Genomic DNA, 25,565 nt, shown 5'->3' on the forward strand with positions numbered 1-25,565 from the left:
CCTAGGTGGCGCAAATAGTAAAAAGTCCAAAGAAATTACCCGTGTGGGGGGGAGCTTTGCTGCTGCTGGGAAGACGATAGGCTGCTGGTAATAATTGCTTTTTATTGAGCATGAAGTAAAATTGAAGGAATAGAGGAGAAAGACAGCGGAAAACATCGAAAGAAACCTTTGATGTGAAAGTACACCGCACCTTGAAGTAAGCATACACGTGAGCATCCTATATACCCAGAGACCTACTCGTGGGTGCTTGATTATTTTGGATACTGCATTTGTATGGGTGAAAGAAACCTTGATGTGATTTATACAATTGTTTTAGAAGTAAGCACATGTAAGCAGTCCATTTATGCGAGTCACTGAGGTGGACCTTACGAGTAGAACTGCACATCCCAAGTACTGAATAGTCGAAGGAACCTGGGTGTACATTTTGTTCCTCTAATACCCACAGAGACTGTACTGAACATTTGTGTTTATATTGTGTTTTTTTTCATACATCATCTTTGGACGACGGATTCATATATGAACTCACTTGTATGAAAAGGAACGGACTTTAGCCCACACGGGTAATTTCTTTGGACTTTTTACTATTTGCGCCACCTAGGGATTATTCTAATATTCCCTTTCTAGCATTATTTCAGTGTGTTAGGTGACACACTAGGATAGACCTTGGGTTGGCGGCATTTGTGCGCAGGGACATATCCTAACCCCTTTGTTACCAGATATATATATTAGTCCATGTGAATGAAAAAGCACTCTTTGCTGGAATCCTTATATGCAGGGTGCCATCACTGAGCAGTTAATGTGTAATGTGTCGAATAAACTGCGGCACTCCAAGTAGATGTAGAAAATCTTTAGTGGAAAAGTATCATTACATCAAAGTCATGTGGCTTACGTTTCGGTGCCACTCGAGCAACTTTCTCAAAGCAGACAAAAGATGTCTGCTCTGGAGTGGGGCTGTCACTTCCCTCCTCACGATGTATAAGAACCATGCGACACTCAGTGGACTTGGTGAAAAAAATAGTGCTTTAGTGTGGCAAAAATGCAATTAGGGCATAGCTTGCCAACGTTTCAGTGCCGCACAGGGCGCTTTCTTCAGGGCTCTATGCTGTAGAACAAACAGCATAGAGCCTTGAAAAAAGCACCCTGCATGGACCCCACATGCTCCCATCCAGCGTGGAGTGTTGTCATGACAACACGCGCACTGGGGGGAGGGACGTCATTAGCCGGGAACTCAGGGAGCGGCCCTGGAAGTCTCCTGGAGCGGATGCCGCAGGGAGGATGCCTTTTCACTGGCGGACTTCTCACCTTTATAGGTAGGCACCTTTTTCTTAATTTTGTTCACATCACGCCCATTTACGCAGACCACTCCCCCACACCACTGGTCATTCCCCCACACAGGGCCATAAATACGTGTGTGCAAAGTGGGCTTGGCACACAGCGCAGTTGCCCTGAGGGCGCACGGCCAGCGGCATGTAATGAGTCAAATTGACTCATTACATGCCGCCTCTGCTGTGTGCGCCGGGCAGCAAACAAGGAGGAGGAGGGAGGGGGAGCAGGGAGCCGCAGCAGCGCTATTTCATTGGTAGTAAGCGCCGCTGCAGCATCCCCCTCTCCTTCTGTATTGGCTGCCCGGCGCTGCTGTGGATGCTGGGATGCGGTTCCTTCATCCCAGCATCCACAGCAGCGCCAGGCAGCCAATACGAAAGAAGAGGGGGATGCTGCAGCGGCGCTTACTACCAATGACATAGCGCTTCTGCGGCTCCCTGCTCCCCCTCCCTCCTCCTCCTTCTCACCTGCCTGCACCGAGGGAGCTGCCAGCACGAGGAGCCTGTCAGCGGGGAGAAGGTAAGTATCTCTCTCTCTCTCTCTCTCTCTCTCTCAGGGGGACACCGTCTGCCGCAATGTGTAAAAAGGGGACTGCCTGCCGCAATGTGTAAAAAGGGGACTGCCTGCCGCAATGTGTAAAAAGGGGGCCCGGCTGCCGCAATGTGTAAAGAGGGGGCCTGGCTGCCGCAATGTGTAAAGAGGGGGCCTGGCTGCCGCAATGTGTAAAAAGGGGTCCTGGCTGCCGCAATGTGTAAAAAGGGGTCCTGGCTGCCGCAATGTGTAAAAAGTGGGCCTGGCTGCCGCAATGTGTAAAAAGGGGGCCTGGCTGCCGCAATGTGTAAAAAGGGGTCCTGGCTGCCGCAATGTGTAAAAAGGGGTCCTGGCTGCCGCAATGTGTAAAAAGGGGGACTGGCGGCCACAATGTGTAAAAAGGGGGACTGGCGACTGCAATGTGTAAAAAGGGGTCCTGGCTGCCGCAATGTGTAAAAAGGGGGACTGGCGGCCGCAATGTGTAAAAAGGGGGACTGGCGGCCGCAATGTGTAAAAAGGAGGACCGGCTGCCGCAATGTGTAAAAAGGGTGACTGGCTGCCGCAATGTGTAAAAAGGGGGACTGGCTGCCGCAATGTGTAAGAAGGGGACTGGCTGACGCAATGTGTAAAAAGGGGGCCTGGCTGACGCAATGTGTAAAAAGGGGGCCTGGCTGCCGCAATGTGTAAAAAGGGGGACTGGCGGCCGCAATGTGTAAAAAGGAGTCCTGGCTGCCGCAATGTGTAAAAAGGGGGACCGGCGGCCGCAATGTGTAAAGAGGAGGACCGGCTGCCGCAATGTGTAAAAAGGAGGACCGGCTGCCGCAATGTGTAAAAAGGGGGACTGGCTGCCGCAATGTGTAAAAAGGGGGACTGGCTGCCGCAATGTGTAAAAAGGGGTCTGGCTGACGCAATGTGTAAAAAGGGGGCCTGGCTGCCGCAATGTGTAAAAAGGGGGACTGGCTGCTGTAATGTGTAAAAAGGGGGACTGGCTGCTGTAATGTGTAAAAAGGGGGACGCTGTCTGCTGTAATGTATAAAAGGGGCTCTACCTGGTGTAGTGGCGCTACTGTGCACCGTAGTATGAATTGCTATTATTTTGTGGCCACGCCCCTTCCCCGTGAAGCCACGCCCCTATAAATTTGAAGCGCGCCTACGGCGCGCACTGCCCCTATCTTACATGGAGGGGGGGCGCGCCACTGTCGTTTCTTGCACACAGCGCTAAAATGCCTAGTTACGGCACTGCCCCCACATCATTAGTCACACCTCCAGCAGCAGCGCATAATAGGCCCTTTTGAAATTTCAGCTCCAGGCCCATTTGGACCTTAATCTGGCACTGGCTCTATCTACCTCGAGTCTGTGTCGTCAAGTATACTATCCATCCATACCTGTGGTGCATTTCAGTTTTGCACAGTTTGCTGACCACCAGTATATAATATATAGCAGTACGGTACAGTAGGCCACTGCTCTACCTACCTCTGTGTCGTCAAGTATACTATCCATCCATACCTGTGGTGCATTTCAGTTTTGCACAGTTTGCTGACCACCAGTATATAACATATAGCAGTACGGTACAGTAGGCCACTGCTCTACCTACTTCTGTGTCGTCAAGTATACTATCCATCCATACCTGTGGTGCATTTCAGTTTTGCACAGTTTGCTGACCACCAGTATATATAATATATAGCAGTACGGTACAGTAGTCCACTGCTCTACCTACTTCTGTGTCGTCAAGTATACTATCCATCCATACCTGTGGTGCATTTCAGTTTTGCACAGTTTGCTGACCACCAGTATATAATATATAGCAGTATGGTACAGAAGGCCACTGCTCTACCTACCTCTGTGTCGTCAAGTATACTATCCATCCATACCTGTGGTGCATTTCAGTTTTGCACAGTTTGCTGACCACCAGTATATAATATATAGCAGTATGGTACAGTAGGCCACTGCTCTACCTACCTCTGTGTCGTCAAGTATACTATCCATCCATACCTGTGGTGCATTTCAGTTTTGCACAGTTTGCTGACCACCAGTATATAATATATAGCAGTACGGTACAGTAGGCCACTGCTCTACCTACCTCTGTGTCGTCAAGTATACTATCCATCCATACCTGTGGTGCATTTCAGTTTTGCACAGTTTGCTGACCACCAGTATATATAATATATAGCAGTACGGTACAGTAGGCTACTGCTCTACCTACCTCTGTGTCGTCAAGTATACTATCCATCCATACCTGTGGTGCATTTCAGTTTTGCACAGTTTGCTGGCCCCCAGTATATAATATATAGCAGTACGGTACAGTAGGCCACTGCTCTACCTACCTCTGTGTCGTCAAGTATACTATCCATCCATACCTGTGGTGCATTTCAGTTTTGCACAGTTTGCTGACCACCAGTATATAATATATAGCAGTACGGTACAGTAGGCCACTGCTCTACCTACCTCTGTGTCGTCAAGTATACTATCCATCCATACCTGTGGTGCATTTCAGTTTTTGTGCGCAGTATATATAGTAGTAGGTCATTGCTATTGATAAATATATTACTGGCATATAATTCCACACATTAAAAAATGGAGAACAAAAATGTGGAGGGTAAAATAGGGAAAGATCAAGATCCACTTCCACCTCATGCTGAAGCTGCTGCCACTAGTCATGGCCGAGACGATGAAATGCCATCAACGTCGTCTGCCAAGGCCGATGCCCAATGTCATATTAGAGAGCATGTAAAATCCAAAAAACAAAAGTTCAGTAAAATGACCCAAAAATCAAAATTAAAATCGTCTGAGGAGAAGCGTAAACTTGCCAATATGCCATTTACGACAAGGAGTGACAAGGAACGGCTGAGGCCCTCTCCTATGTTCCTCATGACTAGTGGGTCAGCTTCACATGAGGATGGAAGCACTCATCCTCCTGCTAGAAAACTTAAAAGACTTAAGATGGCAAAAGCACAGCAAAGAACTGTGCGTTCTTCTAAATCACAAATCCCCAAGGAGAGTCCAATTGTGTCGGTTGCGATGCCTGACCTTCCCAACACTGGACGGGAAGAGGTGGCGCCTTCCACCATTTGCACGCCCCCTGCTGGAAGGAGCACCCGCAGTCCAGTTCCTGATAGTCAAATTGAAGATGTCACTATTGAAGTACACCAGGATGAGGATATGGGTGTTGCTGGCCCTGGGGAGGAAATTGACAAGGAGGATTCTGATGGTGAGGTGGTTTGTTTAAGTCAGGCACCCGGGGAGACACCTGTTGTCCGTGGGACGAATATGGCCATTGACATGCCTGGTCAAAATACCAAAAAAAAATCACCTCTTCGGTGTGGAATTATTTCAACAGAAATGCGGACAACTGGTGTCAAGCCGTGTGTTGCCTTTGTCAAGCTGTAATAATGTAGGGGTAAGGACGTAAACCACCTAGGAACATCCTCCCTTATACGTCACCTGGAGCGCATTCATCAGAAGTCATTGACAAGTTCAAAAACTTTGGGTGACAGCGGAAGCAGTCCACTGCCAACTAAATCCCTTCCTCTTGTAACCAAGCTCCTGCAAACCACACCACCAACTCCCTCAGTGTCAATTTCCTCCTTAGACAGGAAAGCCAATAGTCCTGCAGGCCATGTCACTGGCAAGTCTGACGACTCCTTTCCTGCCTGGGATTCCTCTGATGCATCCTTGAGTGTAACGTCTACTGCTGCTGGCGCTGCTGTTGTTGCTGCTGGGAGTCGATCGTCATCCCAGAGGGGAAGTCGGAAGACCACTTGTACTACTTCCAGTAAGCAACTGACTGTCCAACAGTCCTTTGCGAGGAAGATTAAATATCACAGCAGTCATCCTGCTGCAAAGCGGATAACTCAGGCCTTGGCAGCCTGGGTGGTGAGAAACGTGTTTCCGGTATCCACCGTTAATTCACAGGGAACTAGAGAATTGATTGAGGTGCTGTGTCCCCGGTACCAAATACCATCTAGGTTCCATTTCTCTAGGCAGGCGATACCGAAATTGTACACAGACGTCAGAAAAATAGTCACCAGTGTCCTAAAAAATGCAGTTGTACCCAATGTCCAATTAACCACGGACATGTGGACAAGTGGACCAGGGCAGACTCAGGACTATATGACTGTGAGAGCCCACTGGGTAGATGTATTGCCTCCCGCAGCAAGAATAGCAGCGGCGGCACCAGTAGCAGCATCTCGCAAACGCCAACTCGTTCCTAGGCAGGCTACGCTTTGTATCACCGCTTTCCATAAGAGGCACACAGCTGACAAGCTCTTACGGAAACTGAGGAACATCATTGCAGAATGGCTTATCCCAATTGGACTCTCCTGGGGATTTGTGACATCGGACAACGCCACCAATATTGTGCGTGCATTACATCTGGGCAAATTCCAGCTCGTCCCATGTTTTGCACATTCATTGAATTTGGTGGTGCAGAATTATTTAAAAAACGACAGGGGCGTGCAAGAGATGCTGTCGGTGGCCCGAAGAATTGCGGGCCACTTTCGGCATTCAGCCACCGCGTGCCGAAGACTGGAGCACCAGCAAACAGTCCTGAACCTGCCCTGCCATCATCTGAAGCAAAAGGTGGTAACGAGGTGGAATTCAACCCTCTATATGCTTCAGAGGATGGAGGAGCAGCAAAAGGTCATTCAAGCCTATACAGCTACCTACGATATAGGCAAAGGAGGGGGAATGCACCTGACTCAAGCGCAGTGGAGAATGATTTCAACATTGTGCAACGTTCTGCAACCCTTTGAACTTGCCACACGTGAAGTCATTTCAGACACTGCCAGCCTGAGTCAGGTCATTCCCCTCATCAGGCTTTTTCAGAAGAAGCTGGAGAGATTGAAGGAGGAGTTAAAACAGAGCGATTCCGCTAGGCATGTGGGACTTGTGGATGGAGCCCTTAATTCGCTTAACCAGGATTCACGGGTGGTCAATCTGTTGAAATCAGAGCACTACATTTTGGCCACCGTGCTCGATCCTAGATTTAAAACCTACGTTGTATCTCTCTTTCCGGCAGACACAAGTCTGCAGAGGTTCAAAGATCTGCTGGTGAGAAAATTGTCAAGTCAGGCGGAACGTGACCCGTCAACAGCTCCTCCTTCACATTCTCCCGCAACTGGGGCTGCGAGGAAAAGGCTAAGAATTCCGAGCCCACCCTCTGGCGGTGATGCAGGGCAGTCTGGAGCGAGTGCTGACATCTGGTCCGGACTGAAGGACCTGCCAACGATTACTGACATGTCGTCTACTGTCACTGCATATGATTCTGTCACCATTGAAAGAATGGTGGAGGATTATATGAGTGACCGCATCCAAGTAGGCACGTCAGACAGTCCGTATGTATACTGGCAGGAAAAAGAGGCAATTTGGAGGCCCTTGCACAAACTGGCTTTATTTTACCTAAGTTGCCCCCCCTCCAGTGTGTACTCCGAAAGAGTGTTTAGTGCAGCCGCTCACCTTGTCAGCAATCGGCGTACGAGGTTACTTCCAGAAATTGTGGAGAAGATGATGTTCATCAAAATAAATTATAATCAATTCCTCCGTGGAGACATTCACCAGCAATTGCCTCCAGAAAGTACACAGGGACCTGAGATGGTGGATTCCAGTGGGGACGAATTAATAATCTGTGAGGAGGGGGATGTACACAGTGAAAGGGGTGAGGAATCGGACGATGAGGAGGAGGTGGACATCTTGCCTCTGTAGAGCCAGTTTGTGCAAAGAGAGATTGATTGCTTCTTTTTTGGTGGGGGCCCAAACCAACCAGTCATTTCAGTCACAGTTGTGTGGCAGACCCTGTCGCTGAAATTATGGGTTTGTTAAAGTGTGCACCTCTTTTTTCTTTCATTTTTCTTTGCATCATGTGCTGTTTTGGGGACTATTTTTTGAAGTGCCATCCTGTCTGACACTGCAGTGCCACTCCTAGATGGGCCAGGTGTTTGTGTCGGCCACTTGGGTCGCTTAGCTTAGTCACACAGCTACCTCATTGCGCCTCTTTTTTTATTTGCATCATGTGCTGTTTGGGGACTATTTTTTAATCTGCCATCCTGTCTGACACTGCAGTGCCACTCCTAGATGGGCCAGGTGTTTATGTCGGCCACTTGGGTCGCTTAGCTTAGTCACACAGCTACCTCATTGCGCCTCTTTTTTTCTTTGCATCATGTGCTGTTTGGGGACTATTTTTTTGAAGTGCCATCCTGTCTGACACTGCAGTGCCACTCCTACATGGGCCAGGTGTTTGTGTCGGCCACTTGGGTCGCTTAGCTTAGTCATCCAGCGACCTCGGTGCAAATTTTAGGACTAAAAATAATATTGTGAGGTGTTCAGAATAGACTGGAAATAAGTGTAAATTATGGTTATTGAGGTTAATAATACTATGGGATCAAAATGACCCCCAAATTCTATGATTTAAGCTGTTTTTGAGGGTTTTTTGTACAAAAACACCCGAATCCAAAACACACCCGAATCCGACAAAAAATTTTCAGGGACGTTTTGCCAAAACGCGTCCGAATCCAAAACACGGCAGCGGAACCGAATCCAAAACCAAAACACAAAACCTGAAAAATTTTCGGTGCACATCACTACTTTATACACACTTTTTACTTTATACACACCCACCTTTCACTTGATACTAGTAGCGGATCTTGCCACGGGCAAGCAGGACTTTTGCCCGGGGCGCAGCACCATGGCAAGATCCGCTGCTGCTGTGCCCCCCGCTGCCCGGTCTGCGTAGCGTCAAGTTTCCCTTCGTGGAGAGGACATTTACTGTGCGGTGCGCGATGACGTCATCGCGCACCGCACATCATTTCAGCGGCGCTTATACTGTACAGGGGGCGTAACTGACCACGTCCCCTGTATGAAGCCACGCCCCCATTGCCTGCCCGGGGCGCTGCAAGCGCTCGAACCGGCCCTGCTTGATACACACACCTTTCACTTGATACACACACACACACACACACACACACACACCTCTTTCACTTTATATATACTCACACCTTTCACTTGATACACACCTCTTTCACTTTATACACACACACACACACACACACACACACACACACACCTTTCCTTATATACACACACACACCTTTCACTTGATACACACTTCTTTCACTTTAAATACACACACACCTTTCACTATATATACACACACACACACACACACACACACACACACACACCTTTCACTTTATACACACACCTCTTTCACTTATTACAAACACACATGCTTCACTAAATAGCACACACACTTTCCTTCCCCCTCTCCCACTTAAAAATATGTATACACATAAATACAGGCGGCAGCTGTCAGCAGATAGCGACACACACACTGCAGCTTAATCTATGTATGATGTGTTACCTGCGACTATGGCCGGGATGGAGGAAGAGAGTGCTTCTCCCGGCCAGCACTAGTACCACGGAAAGTGGAAACTGCTGCTCCTGAGGAGCTGTGCTCTCCAGCTCCACCTACAGAGGAGTCAGCCACGCTGCCTGTGCCTCTGTAAATATGAGGTAGCTGCTGACCAGCTTCTCCGTCTCGGTAAAAAAAAAAAAATATATCGGTCAGCTGGGATGGATTGGACGGCAGGGGGGGTTTCTAGGTACTCAGAAACCCCCCCTGCGTGCGCTAGTGGTATCAACTCCACCCCGTAGTACAACCCGCACCAGAGGTACTGTAGGTTTCCAGGGTTGGCAGGGGAACAAAAAGACGAAGGCAGACATTTTTGTGTTCAAAAATGTTTTGGTCCCCCCAATTTGGAAGGACATGGGGCTTGATTCAGAGATGGATGCAAGTCCGATATTCCACAGAACTCAGCGATTATTGACAGACTGTGCATGTGCTTTTACCACATTGGGGGTCATTCCGAGTTGTTCGCTCGTTGCCGATTTTCGCAACGGAGCGATTAAGGTAAAAATGCGCATGCGCATGGTACACAGTGCGCATGCGCTAAGTATTTTAGCACAAAACTTCGTAGATTTACTCACGTCCTAACGAAGAATTTTCATAGTTGAAGTGATCGGAGTGTGATTGACAGGAAGTGGGTGTTTCTGGGCGAAAACTGACCGTTTTCTGGGAGTGTGCGGAAAAACGCAGGCGTGCCAGGATAAAACGCGGGAGTGTCTGGAGAAACGGGGGAGTGGCTGACCGAACGCAGGGCGTGTTTGTGACGTCAAACCAGGAACGAAACGGGCTGAGCTGATCGCAGTGTAGGAGGAAGTCTCGAGCTACTCAGAAACTGCTAAGAATTTTCTATTCGCAGTTCTGCTAATCTTTCATTCGCAATTCTGCTATGCTAAGATACACTCCCAGAGGGCGGCGGCCTAGCGTGTGCAATGCTGCTAAAATCTGCTAGCAAGCGAACAACTCGGAATGACCCCCATTGTGCGGTATCCGTTTCGATGGTCGACCGTGTTAAGGTCGACAGTCATTAGGACGACCACTATTGGTTGACATTGACATGGTCGACATGGACAAATGGTCGACAAATGAAAATGGTCGACGCGGGATATGTCGGCACATGAAAAGGTCGACATGGCCTTTGGAGAAAAAAAAATATATATTTTTTTTTTACTTTTTCACACTTTACCATCCACGTGGACTACGATTGGGAACAGTAACCTGTGCCGAGCGCAGCGGTAGTGGAGTGAGCCACCTTGCCCGCTGCATGGCGAGCGAAGCGAGCCATGCAAGGGGACGTCGCAAATTTGTGGCCCTTTAGTCCAGCCTGATGTGACCATCTTATTTGGTTTTTGGTAAACTATTTTTTGGAGTTGGTCACATCGTGGAAGCAGTGCAGCTCTGCCTCCTCCTCATTCTGCTCAGCATGCTTTCTGTTTCTACGGCATGGTGCGACTTCACTGCATAATACCATATTCAAAGTCAGTGTGGAGAGGTGCTAGGAGCAGCTGCAAGCTACGTGCAGAAGCACCATGACTCCGACAATCGGGGTCTGATGCCATGGGGGAAGTCTAAATGGTGCTTAAGGGGCATGTGAGAATCTGATGGTATGGTGATGGTCTTATTGGCACTTAAGAGTCACGTGGAGATGATTCCATGGCAGAGGTCTAATTGTCACTTAGGTGGAACTGGGGGGGAGCTGAATGGAGGTGAGTAGGCTTACAGTGCTGCAAAGTGAGTGGGTACAGGAGCAGAGTGTGGTGCGAGGATGAGCAGGATTGGAGGGAGCAGATTAGGGTACAGAGTGAGTGTGACTGGAAAGAGCTTTGCCAAATGAAAATAGAGGGATCTCTGTTCATACGGAAGAAGTTTATCTGATGTGGAAATCCTCCAAAAAACGTCATTTTTAAGATCATTTACTATAAATCTGTTCTGCTACCCCTAGGCATTGAGCTCTGTTTCAATTTGAAGTCTGCCCGTTATTTGACCTGCTTGTTTTCCCTATTCTTCCCTGAATCCAGACCTGACCTTTGTTATCCTTGATTTCCACTGTCACTTCTGTTAGCCGCCTGCAGTGAATATGACTGTTCTTGCCAATTGCTCACATAATTGTATACCTGATATTTTTTCTTCTCTCTGCACAGGGATGTAGTCTAATTCTGTTTGTATATACTAGTTGCACCAGTTGGATATAAGACCAGAGCGGTCTGGTCATGGTTCCGCCCCCGCTCTACAGTGCTGAGAAAACAGGCACTGTATAATGGAGTGCGGGGCTATGATGATGCGATTCAGCAGGATTCAGCACGGGGTTTCCTCGGACCACCCACTTGGGCTCTATTGTGGATGGTTGAAGGGGGATGCAGGAGACTTGCCCACCTTTCCAGGGGGCTGGGAGCGTCACCCAATTTTCAGGAGTCTCCCTACCACTCAGGGCGGTCAGGCAAGTATGGAACAGGGGCAACTGAGTACTTGTATGGCTGTGTAGTACTTAGCTCTAAGGAGATCACCCTAATTACCCTGCATACCACTGTTATACATGACCAGACAGTTCACTATACATTACTGTGAGTACTGCTGTATTTCTGCATGCCGCAATAAACAGACAAGCCCGGTTAATTCACACTGCGTGGCCTAAATTTATGTGCAGATTCCGCTGGTGTCTACTATTAACTACACATGTGGTATCACAATAGTACACATACAGTATATCAACAGTTTACACCTGAAAAACCACAGACAAACACACATACAGTTACTACATAGTAACATAGTAACATAGTATCTGAGGTTGAAAAAAGACAATTGTCCATCGAGTTCAACCTATTTGTGGTGTCCTATGCATGATGATTTGACTAAAATTTCTGACTGATGCTGCTGTCAGCCATTGCATTTTATCCCTATTTATAGTAACTATAATGCATGACTATGCACCATACCCCTGGATATCCTTATCCATTAGGAATTTATCTAACCCATTCTTAAAGGTGTTGACAGATTCCGCCATTACAACTCCCTCGGGCAGGGAATTCCAAACACGTATTGTCCTTACCGTGAAAAAGCCTTTACGCCGTATTGTGCGGAATCTCCTCTCCTCTAACCTGAGCGAGTGTCCACGAGTCCTCTGTGTTGATCTAACCAAAAACAGGTCCCGCGCAAGCTCTGTGTATTGTCCCCTTATATATTTGTAGATGTTGATCATATCCCCTCTTAGTCTCCGCTTTTCCAATGTAAACATGCCTAGTCTTTCAAGCCTTTCCTTGTATTGCATCGTCTCCATACCCTTAATTAGTTTGGTCGCCCTCCTCTGTACCTTTTCAAGCTCCAGGATATCCTTTTTGTAGTACGGTGCCCAGAATTGTACACAGTATTCAAGGTATGGCCTCACTAGTGATTTATATAACGGGAGTATAATACTCTCGTCCCTAGCATCAATACCCCGTTTTATGCATGCTAATATCTTATTAGCCTTCTTTGCTGCAGTCCTACTTTGGGTACTACTGCTTAGCTTGCTATCTATGAGGACACCTAAGTCCTTTTCCAGTACAGAATCCCCTAATTTTACCCCATTTAGTAGGTAGGTGTAATTTTTGTTCTTGTTACCACAGTGCATTACCTTACACTTGTCTGTGTTGAAGCGCATTCTCCATTTGGCTGCCCATGCTTCTAATTTAACTAAGTTGTTCTGAAGAGACTCGGCATCCTCCTCTGTATTTATAGCCTTGGTATCATCTGCAAAAATTGACACCATGCTCTCTAGACCTTCTGTTAGGTCGTTAATGAAAATATTGAACAATAGCGGTCCTAATACTGATCCTTGCGGCACACCACTTAACACTTCAGTCCAAGTTGAAAAAGATCCATTAACCACAACGCGCTGCTTCCTATTATCTAACCAGTTTTTGACCCAAGTGCATATTGTGCTTCCTAGCCCTGATTCTTGTAGCTTGTTGTTAGGATCTCCTGCCCTGTGCTGCCACGTCGTCAAGGCAACCGGGAGACAAGTGCTAGCAGAGTAACCTGAGCGCAGCTGATACTCCGGTTCGGGTCTTTTGCTGTGCAGTGGTTACAGGCTCTGTGCACGGCAGGGGATCCGGTGCTGGTTTTTGTGCTCACAGTCTGTGAGGTCTGAGTGGGGCGTGGACAGCACCTGCTATATAAGGCCTCTTCTCAGGTTAAGCAGATGCTGCTGAATCTTTGTTGGTTAGTCAGTTCCTGAAAGTTAGCCAGTACTGTGTAGCTTTGTATTTGTTGTTGCTTACTGCAAATAGGCCTGGGGATTTGGTACTACACTCTGCCAATCCAGACCTAGCAGTAAGACTGGAGTCAGTCGTTTAACTTGCTGGGGTTCTTTTGCTACTCTGTGAACTTAGAAAGTTTGCGGCTGTATTCTCAGATTTGCCTGCCTAAATCCTGTCTCACTGTGCAAGGTGTTCAGGTGTCAGTTTAGTGGCAGTAAGCTGAACCTGTGCACTGCAAGTGAGGATTAGGATTGTGGAGACTCTCCTTGTGTCTATCATTCCATCTCTGACCAAGGAGTTTACTGCCACACCCGTTGGTAACCCTTTAGGGTTTTGCTGTTGCCCTTAGCAACAGCATTTCGGGTTCTCTACGTATTAAAACACAACATCTTGCTTTTTCCATCTGAGCATTACTAATACTAGGGAGACACCCAGTTTCTTAGCCTCTGGGCTTCTCTGTTCACTTTGTGTTTATTTTGTTACCCTATCACCTTTTGTGTACGTAATGTCATATTCCCCAGTCTGTCTGTGAGTTCATTTGTTTTGCATCCCTATCCGTTCAGACACCAGTACATTCCTGCAGGCACTGGTGTGCATAACAGTTCAAACACCAGTACATTCCTGCAGGCACTGGTGTGCATAACAGTTCAGACACCAGTACATTCCTGCAGGCACTGGTGTGCATAACATATTCAGCAGCCTAATACTCCTGTTGAAATTTTGTGGGAATATGGAGCATACCCCTCAAAATACGTTGCAACAGGTGGTCGATCAGGTACAGGTCCTGACTCGACAATTTAATGATTTGTCCATTAAAATGCACACCTCCCAGGCCACTGGCGGAGCTCCCACAGCAGCAGCACCTTCAGGGGTTAAGGAGCCGAAAGTAAATCTCCCGGATCGTTTTTCTGGAGATCGCTCGCAGTTCTTTTGTTTCAAGGAGAGCTGCAAGCTATACTTCCGACATAGGCCTCAGTCTTCTGGGTCGGAGATTCAGCGGGTGGGCATAGTGATTTCCTTGCTACAAGGAGACCCACAGGTCTGGGCATATGGGTTGCAGCCTGACTGTCCGTCGCTTAAAAGTGTTGATGCTTTTTTTACGGCCCTGGGCATGTTGTATGATGACCCTGACAAGACTGCCTCAGCCGAGGCTAAGATTTCGATCCTTAAGCAAGGTCGAAGGCCATTTGAGGTTTACTGTACGGAGTTTCGGAGGTTGGCCCATGATACCCAGTGGAATGACCCAGCCCTGAGACACCAGTACCGAAGAGGCCTTTCTAACCAGATAAAAGACCAACTGGTACAATATCCCTTGCCTGATAGCTTGGATCAGCTCATGCAGTTATCCATCCGGGTGGATAGACGGCTGAGAGAGCGTAGGCTTGAAAGGGAGACCGAGGTTTCCTTCTTTCCCAAAGGAACCTCAGACTCTAAGGAATTTTCCGAGGAGCCTATGCAGATTGGGGCTACCCGCCTCTCCTCGCGTGAGAAGACGCGGAGGAGACAGCAGGGGTTGTGTTTGTACTGTGGGAATAAAGGTCATGTGGTAGTATCATGCCCAGAAAAGCCGGAAAACTTCAGGGCCTGAGGGTGATGGGAAATATCCTGTCAGGCCAGAAGTCAGAATTTCCCAAGAAGACTTTTATCATTCCGGTGACCTTGAAGATCCTCGGTCAAACTGTCAAGACTGAGGCCTTTGTGGACAGTGGGGCCGACGGGGTTTTTATGGACCGCCAATTCGCCCTGAAACACTCTGTTCCCTTGGTGCCCTTGGCATCGGAAATTGAGATTTGTGGGTTAAACGGGGAACCATTATCCCAAGGTAAAATTACCTCTTGCACTAGCCAGATTTCTTTGTTTATTGGAGCCACACACTCTGAAAAATTGTCCTTTTATGTGACTGTCTGTACTTTTGCCCCATTGGTATTGGGGCAGTGCTCTCTCAGATGGGAGTGTCTGATAATCGCCTTCATCCCTGTGCTTACTTTTCCCATAAATTTTCGCCTGCCGAGATGAATTATGACGTGGGTAACCGGGAATTGTTGGCTATTAAGGATGCACTCGAGGAGTGGAGACACTGGCTTGAGGGGGCTAAGTTTTTGGTCTCAATTCTCACCGACCATAAGAATCTGGCATATTTAGAGTCAGCGAAGCGTCTCAATGCCAGGCAGGCACGATGGGCTTTGTTTTTTGCTCGCTTTAATTTTTTGATAACATATCGCCCTGGGTCAAAAAACATCAAGGCTGATGCGCTCTCGCTGAGTTTTGCTCCAATCCAGGACACCACCGAGGAGCCGTTGCCCATTGTGTCCCCATCATGTATTAAAGTGGGCATTACCCAGGACCTCTTATCATTAGTCCTTAGAGCACAGGAGCAGGCTCCTCCAGACCTTCCGGTAGGTCTTTTGTTTGTGCCTCCTAGGTTAAGACAGCGAGTGTTCCTGGAATTCCATGCCAAGAAGTCGGCAGGTCACCCGGGTATTGCCAGAACTCGGGAGTTGCTATCTAGGGCGGTGTGGTGGCCCTCGGTGGCTAAGAATGTGGATCAGTGGGTTCGGGCATGTGACATCTGTGCCCGAAATAAGACTCCTAGAGGGGTTCCTGTTGGCCCATTACATCCACTCTCTATCCCATCTAAGCCATGGACCCACATTTCAATGGATTTTGTGGTGGACTTGCCCAAATCCTCGGGGATGACAGCCATCTGGGTTGTCGTTGACAGGTTTTCGAAGATGGCGCACTTCGTTCCACTGGTTGGGCTGCCATCGGCCAGACGCCTGTCTGAATTATTTATGCTGCGTGTTGTGCGTCTCCACGGGTTGCCACTTGATGTGGTCTCTGACCGCGGATCCCAGTTTGTGGCCAAATTCTGGAGGGCATTTTGTTCCGATCTCCAGATTTCTGTCAGCTTGTCGTCAGGCTACCATCCGCAGTCTAATGGGCAGACTGAAAGGGTGAACCAGTCCTTGGAGCAGTTCCTCAGGTGTTATGTCTCCAAGTGTCAGACTGACTGGGTTGCTCATCTGTCCATGGCGGAGTTTGCCTATAACAACGCGGCTCACTCTGCTACAGGGATCTCTCCCTTCCTTTGTGTGTATGGGCATCATCCTAAGGCCAATTCTTTTGACCCCCTGGACTCCACGCCTGGTGGTTCCTCTCTGGTTTCGGTCCTTAGAGGTATTTGGAGGAAAGTGAAGAAAGCCCTTGTGTCTGTGTCATTAGGGACCAAAAGGGTTTTTGATAAGCGGAAAAGACCCTGCAGCTTCAAATTAGGAGACTTCGTCTGGTTGTCTACCAAGAATTTGAAGTTGAGACAGCCATCTCATAAGTTAGGCCCCCGGTTCATCGGCCCTTATAAGATCACCAGGTTTATCAATCCGGTGGCATTTCAGTTAGGTCTGCCCCGTTCTTTGGGTATCAATAAAACATTTCATTGTTCCCTTTTAAAACGGGCGATTAGTAATCCTTCTTCCAGTGGAAGACCTTCCCCTCTTCTGATACGTGGCCAGAGGGAGTTTGTTGTTGAAAGGATTCTTGACTCCAAGATGGTTCGGGGTCGGCTGTCATTTTTGGTGCACTGGAAGGGGTATGGCCCGGAGGAGCGGTCGTGGGTGCGCAGTTGTGATCTTCATGCCCCCAGACTGATACGCTCTTTCTTCTCGCAGTTCCCCGATAAACCCGGTGGTAGGGGTTCTTTGACCCCTCGTCAGAGGGGGGGTACTGTTAGGGTCTCCTGCCCTGTGCTGCCACGTCGTCAAGGCAACCGGGAGACAAGTGCTAGCAGAGTAACCTGAGCGCAGCTGATACTCCGGTTCGGGTCTTTTGCTGTGCAGTGGTTACAGGCTCTGTGCACGGCAGGGGATCCGGTGCTGGTTTTTGTGCTCACAGTCTGTGAGGTCTGAGTGGGGCGTGGACAGCACCTGCTATATAAGGCCTCTTCTCAGGTTAAGCAGATGCTGCTGAATCTTTGTTGGTTAGTCAGTTCCTGAAAGTTAGCCAGTACTGTGTAGCTTTGTATTTGTTGTTGCTTACTGCAAATAGGCCTGGGGATTTGGTACTACACTCTGCCAATCCAGACCTAGCAGTAAGACTGGAGTCAGTCGTTTAACTTGCTGGGGTTCTTTTGCTACTCTGTGAACTTAGCAAGTTTGCGGCTGTATTCTCAGATTTGCCTGCCTAAATCCTGTCTCACTGTGCAAGGTGTTCAGGTGTCAGTTTAGTGGCAGTAAGCTGAACCTGTGCACTGCAAGTGAGGACTAGGATTGTGGAGACTCTCCTTGTGTCTATCATTCCATCTCTGACCAAGGAGTTTACTGCCACACCCGTTCGTAACCCTTTAGGGTTTTGCTGTTGCCCTTAGCAACAGCATTTCGGGTTCTCTACGTATTAAAACACAACATCTTGCTTTTTCCATCTGAGCATTACTAATACTAGGGAGACACCCAGTTTCTTAGCCTCTGGGCTTCTCTATTCACTTTGTGTTTATTTTGTTACCCTATCACCTTTTGTGTACGTAATGTCATATTCCCCAGTCTGTCTGTGAGTTCATTTGTTTTGCATCCCTATCCGTTCAGACACCAGTACATTCCTGCAGGCACTGGTGTGCATAACAGTTCAAACACCAGTACATTCCTGCAGGCACTGGTGTGCATAACAGTTCAGACACCAGTACATTCCTGCAGGCACTGGTGTGCATAACACTTGTAGATAAGTCTCATGTGTGGTACAGTATCGAACGCTTTGGCAATGTCTAAAAAGATTACATCCACGTCTTTACCCTGATCTAGGTTTGCGCTTACTGTTTCATAAAAGCCAAGTAAGTTGGTTTGACAGGATCTGTCCTTCATAAACCCATGTTGATTCCTTTTAATGACCTTATTGGTTTCAAGGAACTTCTGAATACTATCTCTTAGAATACCTTCCAATACTTTCCCCACTATAGATGTAAGACTAACTGGTCTATAATTACCTGGTTCAGCTTTACTTCCCTTTTTGAATATAGGCACTACTTCTGCTATACGCCAGTCTTTGTGAACCATACCTGATATAACTGAATCCTCAAAGATCAAAGATAGCGGTTTTGCCAGTTCAGAGTGAAGCTCCATTAGAACCCTTGGATGAATACCATCGGGCCCTGGTGATTTATTAATCTTTAAATGTTTTAATCGGTCACAGACTACTTCCTCGCTTAAATAAGTACCTATCAGTGTGATATTCTCATTATTGAGATTGTGTGTCAGTCCCTGAATTGGGTCCTCTCTAGTGAATACTGTTGAAAAAAACTCATTTAGTGTGTCCGCTATGTCATTATCATTTTTGCTTAAGACTCCCAACTTATCTTTTAAAGGGCCTATACTCTCCTTCTTTAATCTCTTGCTATTAATGTATTTAAAGAATTTTTTGGGATTCGCTTTGCTTTCCTTTGCTACTAGTTTTTCAGTTTCTACTTTAGCCGCTCTTATTTCTTTTTTGCAATTTTTGTTACATTCCTTATAGTGCTGAAATGACTCTGCTTCCCCGTCAGATTTGTATTTTTTAAATGCTCGCCTTTTCTTGCCCATAAGTTCCTTAATCTTTTTGTTAAGCCACATCGGTTTATGATTTTTATTCTCTTTTTTGCTACTCATAGGAATATATTTGAGTGTATTTTTAGCTAGCAGGAATTTTAGTACCTCCCATTTCTCCGTAGTATTTTTTCCTAAAAACAAACCTTCCCATTCAATATCCCTGAAAAATACCCTCATCTTTTCAAAATTTGCTCAAAATTTGCTCAAAATTTGCTCACGGGGGGGTCTCTGCATTCGTGGAAAGGGGTCCCATGTGTAAACATGGGACCCCTTTCAGTCCGTTTGGTCCGGGTGTTCGTTTTTTTTTTTTTGCCAAGTACGTGGATTATAACCTGGACACTGGATCAGGTGAGTATAATTTTATTCACAGGTACACGTGGATTTTACTTGGACAAGTGGACAGAGGTCGGCGTGTGAACATAGGTAAGTATGTATGTGTCGACATGTGTGTAATAAAGTTTTACTATCACGGTGTGCGTGTCCTGTTTTTATTTGGGTATTTTTTTCCCAGTAGAACTACAGGTACCAGCGGGCCCGTTTTTCTCCCACATGCTGGTACTTGTGGTTCTCCAAGTACCAGCTTGCGGGGGAGGCTTGCTGGGACTTGTAGTACTACTGGAAAAACCAATATTCTTACACTTTTCTCAAGGCTATCAGCCCCCCATCCGCAGCCCTTGGATGGGGGGGGGGGGGGGGGACAGCCTCGGGCTTCACCCCTGGCCCTTGGGTGGCTGGGGGGGGGACCCCTTGATTGAAGGGGTCCCCACTCCCCCAGGGTACCCCGGCCAGGGGTGACTAGTTGGATATTTAATGCCATGGCCGCAGGGCGCTGTATAAAAGTGACCCCCGGCTGTGGCATTATCTACCCAGCTAGTGGAGCCCGATGCTGGTGTAAAAAATACGGGGGACCCCTGCTCTTTTTGTCCCCCGTATTTTTTGCACCAGCACCAGGCGCAGAGCCCGGTGCTGGTTTTAAAAATACGGGGGATCCCCTGTAATTTTCCCCCGCCGGATTTTTAGAACCAGGACCGGCTCGAAGAGCCCGAGGCTGGTTATGCTTTGGAGGGGGGTCCCCACGCCATTTTTTTTCGGGATTTTACCATTCCATTTAAAAAATAATAATAATAATAATAATAATTGTAAAAATATATAAATAATACTTGTGCCTCCAAAATAGACAACCCAAGTACCTAATCCCTTCTAATATAAATAGATATGCTATTACCAATAAAAAAAACACCAAAAAAAACATGTTTTAATTTTCTTTTATTAGATTCCGCCAGCAAAGTGTGGCGGATTGAAAATGACGAATTTACTGTCTAAAAGCACTGTTGTCGAATTTCCAAACTTCAATTGAATATACTTTTGGCGAATTGTCGCATTTGTACCATTGCAGAAATGTCGAATTTGACAAATGTCGAATTTCAAAAAGTCGAATTTTGAAAGTCCGTTTTTTTGACGGAAAGTACTGAATTGCATTGTCGATTTTTTTTTTTGGCGAAAAAGTCCAGTTTTTCGACAATTTCGGGAATTCGACCGCAATTGCATATACCCCTTAGACTTTTATCCTGAGAACAGAAATGGGCATAAGTAGAAATGACTGGCCACCGCATAATGGGGGTCATTCCGACCCATTCGCATGCAGCGGTTTATCGCTGCAGTGCGAACGGGTGCGGAATGAGCATGCATGGCGGGCGCAGTGCGCGTGCGCGACGTTGCCTGGTGATAAAGCTGAATATTTATCGTATATAAAACCCTTTATGAGGTCTAAGAACACTGTACGCTATTTACGTATTAAGTACCGTAAGAGTACGCTCGTTGCGTAACAATCGCTCAGCCGTAGTCGAGACGCTCAAGCGTCACGTTCGCTCACGGCCAAGAGATCACTGGCAGGCACGCTATTGGCTGCTGACTAACGTAATGATTCGCTATAGCGTAGCGGACGCTCGGGACCACGAGGAGATCACCAGCGGCGCTGACGCTAACAATGTTAAACCTTTAAATCTAAACCATAAACAATGTAATGTGCAGTAAAACCTTAGTGTAATGATAGAGTGTAAATGCAACACAGTATAACCTTATTACCTTTAAAGCTGTTCTAGCGTCACCGACGCTCTGAGAATACTTAACACTATAAGAAATACACAGATACCGTGCTCAGGGTCCAACGCCTAATATATATATTATGAATGATATACTTGCAAAAGAATTAATACAAATACAAATCATACACTACAATATAACATAGACTACCTAACCAGATAACTACACAGGAAATACAATACAATTACTATTTAAGGGAAAGTAAGAGAGAAAGAGGAGAAGAGAGAGAGAGAGAGAGATTGGTCCATAATAACAAGAAGATCAATATAGTTGCGGAGAAACTTACGCACAAAGGAAACGATCGCATGCGCCTCTGGACATCCAGCTCCCGATTTTCAGCAATGATAACCGTTGAAGAGTGAGAGCTGGATGTGATCGGCCTGTCTATTTATGCCCCACACACAATACAATCCAATGGTCCCTACAATCTCATTGTTCATTGGACACAGGAATTCGGCTTCGCATTATAACAAAAGGTCATAGGTTGATTCATACAGGTGGGCTGTGACTGCTTCCAACTGTTCAGGTGGGTGGGATACTGGGTTTCCCGCCGCATGACTAAATAAGAACAAATAATAGTAAATGGACATAAACTTCTTATGTCCATAACTATTCGCACGAGCGATTAATCCGCTCCAAACCAACACCGGAATATTGCTATTTAAATACTCTTCCGATGGGTACCAAACACCACTGTATGACCCCTGTTAGACCCTTCGTACAATACAAAGAGGGATCTCTCTGTTCAGGAACATGCTATGTTAACTAAACTTTCAGAATCTATCAAAGGGACCATGATCTACAAAATACATTATATAGTGAAAATATGTAATGATTGAGTCGCACGCTACGATCACATAAACTCTACCATAAATACGCATACCGTGCGCCTGCGGGTGCCCGCGACTGTGAGTATGCGCACGTACGGGAGAGCGTACGCATGCGCAGCACGGACCTGTGTGAGGTGCAAATATGGTAGTGTGCATAGAGATATTTTTCTGACTTTGACAGTCCACCCTTTGGCAGTCAACAATAACTGCCACCTTCTAAAACATTTCAAAAAGAGAAAAATATATGTCAGGGGTTAATACATTTACATGGTTGGGTAGGGGAGGAGAGGAGAAGGTAGGAAAAGGGTATGACCTAGTGAGATAGCAGAAGCATGTGTGTATGAATCCGTGCTTGGGGGTCATGTATCATCGTGCCGTACGTGTTTTAAATCAAGCTTCGAGGTATTGCGAAGTATACATTTGAATTCCTTCTTATCCCGTGGTACGGGTCTGTGGATGGGCTGTCAAACTTTACCGAGCTCTTTTCGGCTTTGGTTGTAACAAAATGGGGGAGCACATTTTAGTTGATGATACATGAATGGGGGAGATATGTGATTGCTGATATCTGTGCCTGTATTCCCTATCGACTATGTGTGTCATTACCTGAGGGTTGTAGAAATGAAGAAAAGACATAATTACGGTAAATGCGGTGGTATTCTATGTCAGGTAAATGTACATTCGTCGATTGAGGTCTTGTTTGGTGTCTTGTTGAATGCAGTCTTCTTTGTGCTTTTGCCCATAAGGTGCGAGCAAAAGCTGTCAATGTCCATAGATTTACAAAAGTGTTGGGCTAGCGTAATTTTAAAATTTCTCTATCGTCCTAGTGGATGCTGGGGTTCCTGAAAGGACCATGGGGAATAGCGGCTCCGCAGGAGACAGGGCACAAAAAAGTAAAGCTTTAGGATCAGGTGGTGTGCACTGGCTCCTCCCCCTATGACCCTCCTCCAAGCCAGTTAGATTTTTGTGCCCGGCCGAGAAGGGTGCAATCTAGGTGGCTCTCCTAAAGAGCTGCTTAGGAAAGTTTAGCTTAGGTTTTTTATTTTACAGTGAGTCCTGCTGGCAACAGGATCACTGCAACGAGGGACTTAGGGGAGAAGAAGTGAACTCACCTGCGTGCAGGATGGATTGGCTTCTTGGCTACTGGACATCAGCTCCAGAGGGACGATCACAGGTACAGCCTGGATGGTCACCGGAGCCTTGCCGCCGGCCCCCTTGCAGATGCTGAAGTAAGAAGAGGTCCAGAATCGGCGGCAGAAGACTCCTCAGTCTTCTAAAGGTAGCGCACAGCACTGCAGCTGTGCGCCATTTTCCTCTCAGCACACTTCACACGGCAGTCACTGAGGGTGCAGGGCGCTGGGAGGGGGGCGCCCTGGGAGGCAAATGAATACCTATTTTGGCTAAAAATACCTCACATATAGCCTCCGGAGGCTATATGGAGATATTTAACCCCTGCCAGAATCCGTTAAGAGCGGGAGACGAGGCCGCCGAAAAAGGGGCGGGGCCTATCTCCTCAGCACACAGCGCCATTTTCCCTCACAGAAAGGCTGGAGGGAAGGCTCCCAGGCTCTCCCCTGCACTGCACTACAGAAACAGGGTTAAAACAGAGAGGGGGGGCACTAATTTGGCGATATGCTTATATATATATTAAGATGCTATAAGGGAAAACACTTATATAAGGTTGTCCCTATATAATTATAGCGTTTTTGGTGTGTGCTGGCAAACTCTCCCTCTGTCTCTCCAAAGGGCTAGTGGGTCCTGTCCTCTATCAGAGCATTCCCTGTGTGTGTGCTGTGTGTCGGTACGTGTGTGTCGACAGGTAGGAGGACGATGTTGGTGAGGAGGCGGAGCAATTGCCTGTAATGGTGATGTCACTCTCTAGGGAGTCGACACCGGAATGGATGGCTTATTTAGGAAATTACGTGATAATGTCAACACGCTGCAAGGTCGGTTGACGACATGAGACGGCCGACAAACAATTAGTACGGTCCAGACGTCTCAAAAACACCGTCAAGGGTTTTAAAACGCCCGTTTACTTTAGTCGGTCGACACAGACACAGACAGGGACACTGAATCCAGTGTCGACGGTGAATAAACAAACGTATTCCTTATTAGGGCCACACGTTAAAGGCAATGAAGGAGGTGTTACGTATTTCTGATACTACAAGTACCACAAAAGAGGGTATTATGTGGGATGTGAAAAAACTACCATAGTTTTTCCTGAATCAGATAAATTAAATAAAGTGTGTGATGATGCGTGGGTTCCCCCCGATAGAAAATTATGGGCGGTATACCCTTTCCCGCCAGAAGTTAGGGCGCGTTGGGAAACACCCCTTAAGGTGGATAAGGCGCTCACACGCTTATCAAAACAAGTGGCGGTACCGTCTATAGATAGGGCCGTCCTCAAGGACCAGCTGACAAGGCTGGAAAATATAATAAAAAGTATATACACACATACTGGTGTTATACTGCGGCCAGCGATCGCCTCAGCCTGGATGTGCAGAGCTAGGGTGGCTTGGTCGGATTCCCTGACTAAAAATATTGATACCCTTGACAGGGACAGTATTTTATTGACTATAGAGCATTTCTATATATGCGAGATGCACAGAGGGATATTTGCACTCTGGCATCATGAATAAACGCGATGTCCATAACTGCCAGAAGATGTTATGGACACGACAGTGGTCAGGTGATGCAGATTCCAAACGGCACAGTATGGCCGTATAAAGGAAGAGGACTTGTTTGGGGTCGGTCCATCGGACCTGGTGGTCACGGCAACTGCTGGAAAATCCACCGTTTTTTACCCTAAGTCACATCTCTGCAGAAAAAGACACCGTCTTTTCAGCCTCAGTCCTCTCGTCCCTATAAGATCATATCTGCCCAGGGATAGAGGAAAGGGAAGAAGACTGCAGCAGGCAGCCTATTCCCAGGAACAGAAGCGTTTCACCGCGTCTGACAAGTTCTCAGCATGGCGCTGAGACCGTACAGGACCCCTGGATCCTACAAGTAGTATCCCGGGGGTACAGATGGGAATGTCGAGAAAGTCTCCCTCCGACAAGGAGGTAGTATGGGAAAAAATTCACAAGCTGTATTCCCAGCAGGTGACAATTAAATTACCCCTCCTACTACAGAAAAGGGGTATTATTCCACACTATATTGTGGTACTGAAGCCAGAAGGCTAGGTGAGACTTATTCTAAAAAATTTTTTTTGAACACTTACAAAGGTTCAAATTAAGATGAAGTCACTCAGAGCAGTGATAACGAACCAGGAAGAAGGGGACTATATAGTGTCCCGGGACATCAGGGATGCTTACCTCTATGTCCCAAATTTGCCCTTCTCACTAAGGGTACCTCAGGTTCGTGGTGCAGAACTGTCACTATCAGTTTCAGACGCTGCCGTTTGGATTGTCCACGGCACCCCGGGGTCTTTACCAAGGTAATGGCCGAATTGATGATTCTTCTTCGAAGAAAAGGCGTCTAAATTATCCCTTACTTGGACGATCTCCTGATAGGGGCATAGTCCAGGGAACAGTTGGAGGTCGGAGTAGCACTATCTCGGATACTGCTACAATCAGCACGGGTGG

General features: G+C 47.1%; 1 long non-coding RNA gene across 3 annotated transcripts in view; it reads left to right on the forward strand.

Annotated features, from left to right (window-relative positions):
* Positions 1–25,565, forward strand: part of LOC134911442 (uncharacterized) — a 133,394-nt gene that overhangs the window by 1,091 nt on the left and 106,738 nt on the right. The window lies entirely within an intron of this gene.

Source organism: Pseudophryne corroboree, chromosome 4 (assembly GCF_028390025.1).
Source record: "Pseudophryne corroboree isolate aPseCor3 chromosome 4, aPseCor3.hap2, whole genome shotgun sequence".
Taxonomy (NCBI): Eukaryota; Metazoa; Chordata; class Amphibia; order Anura; family Myobatrachidae; genus Pseudophryne; species Pseudophryne corroboree.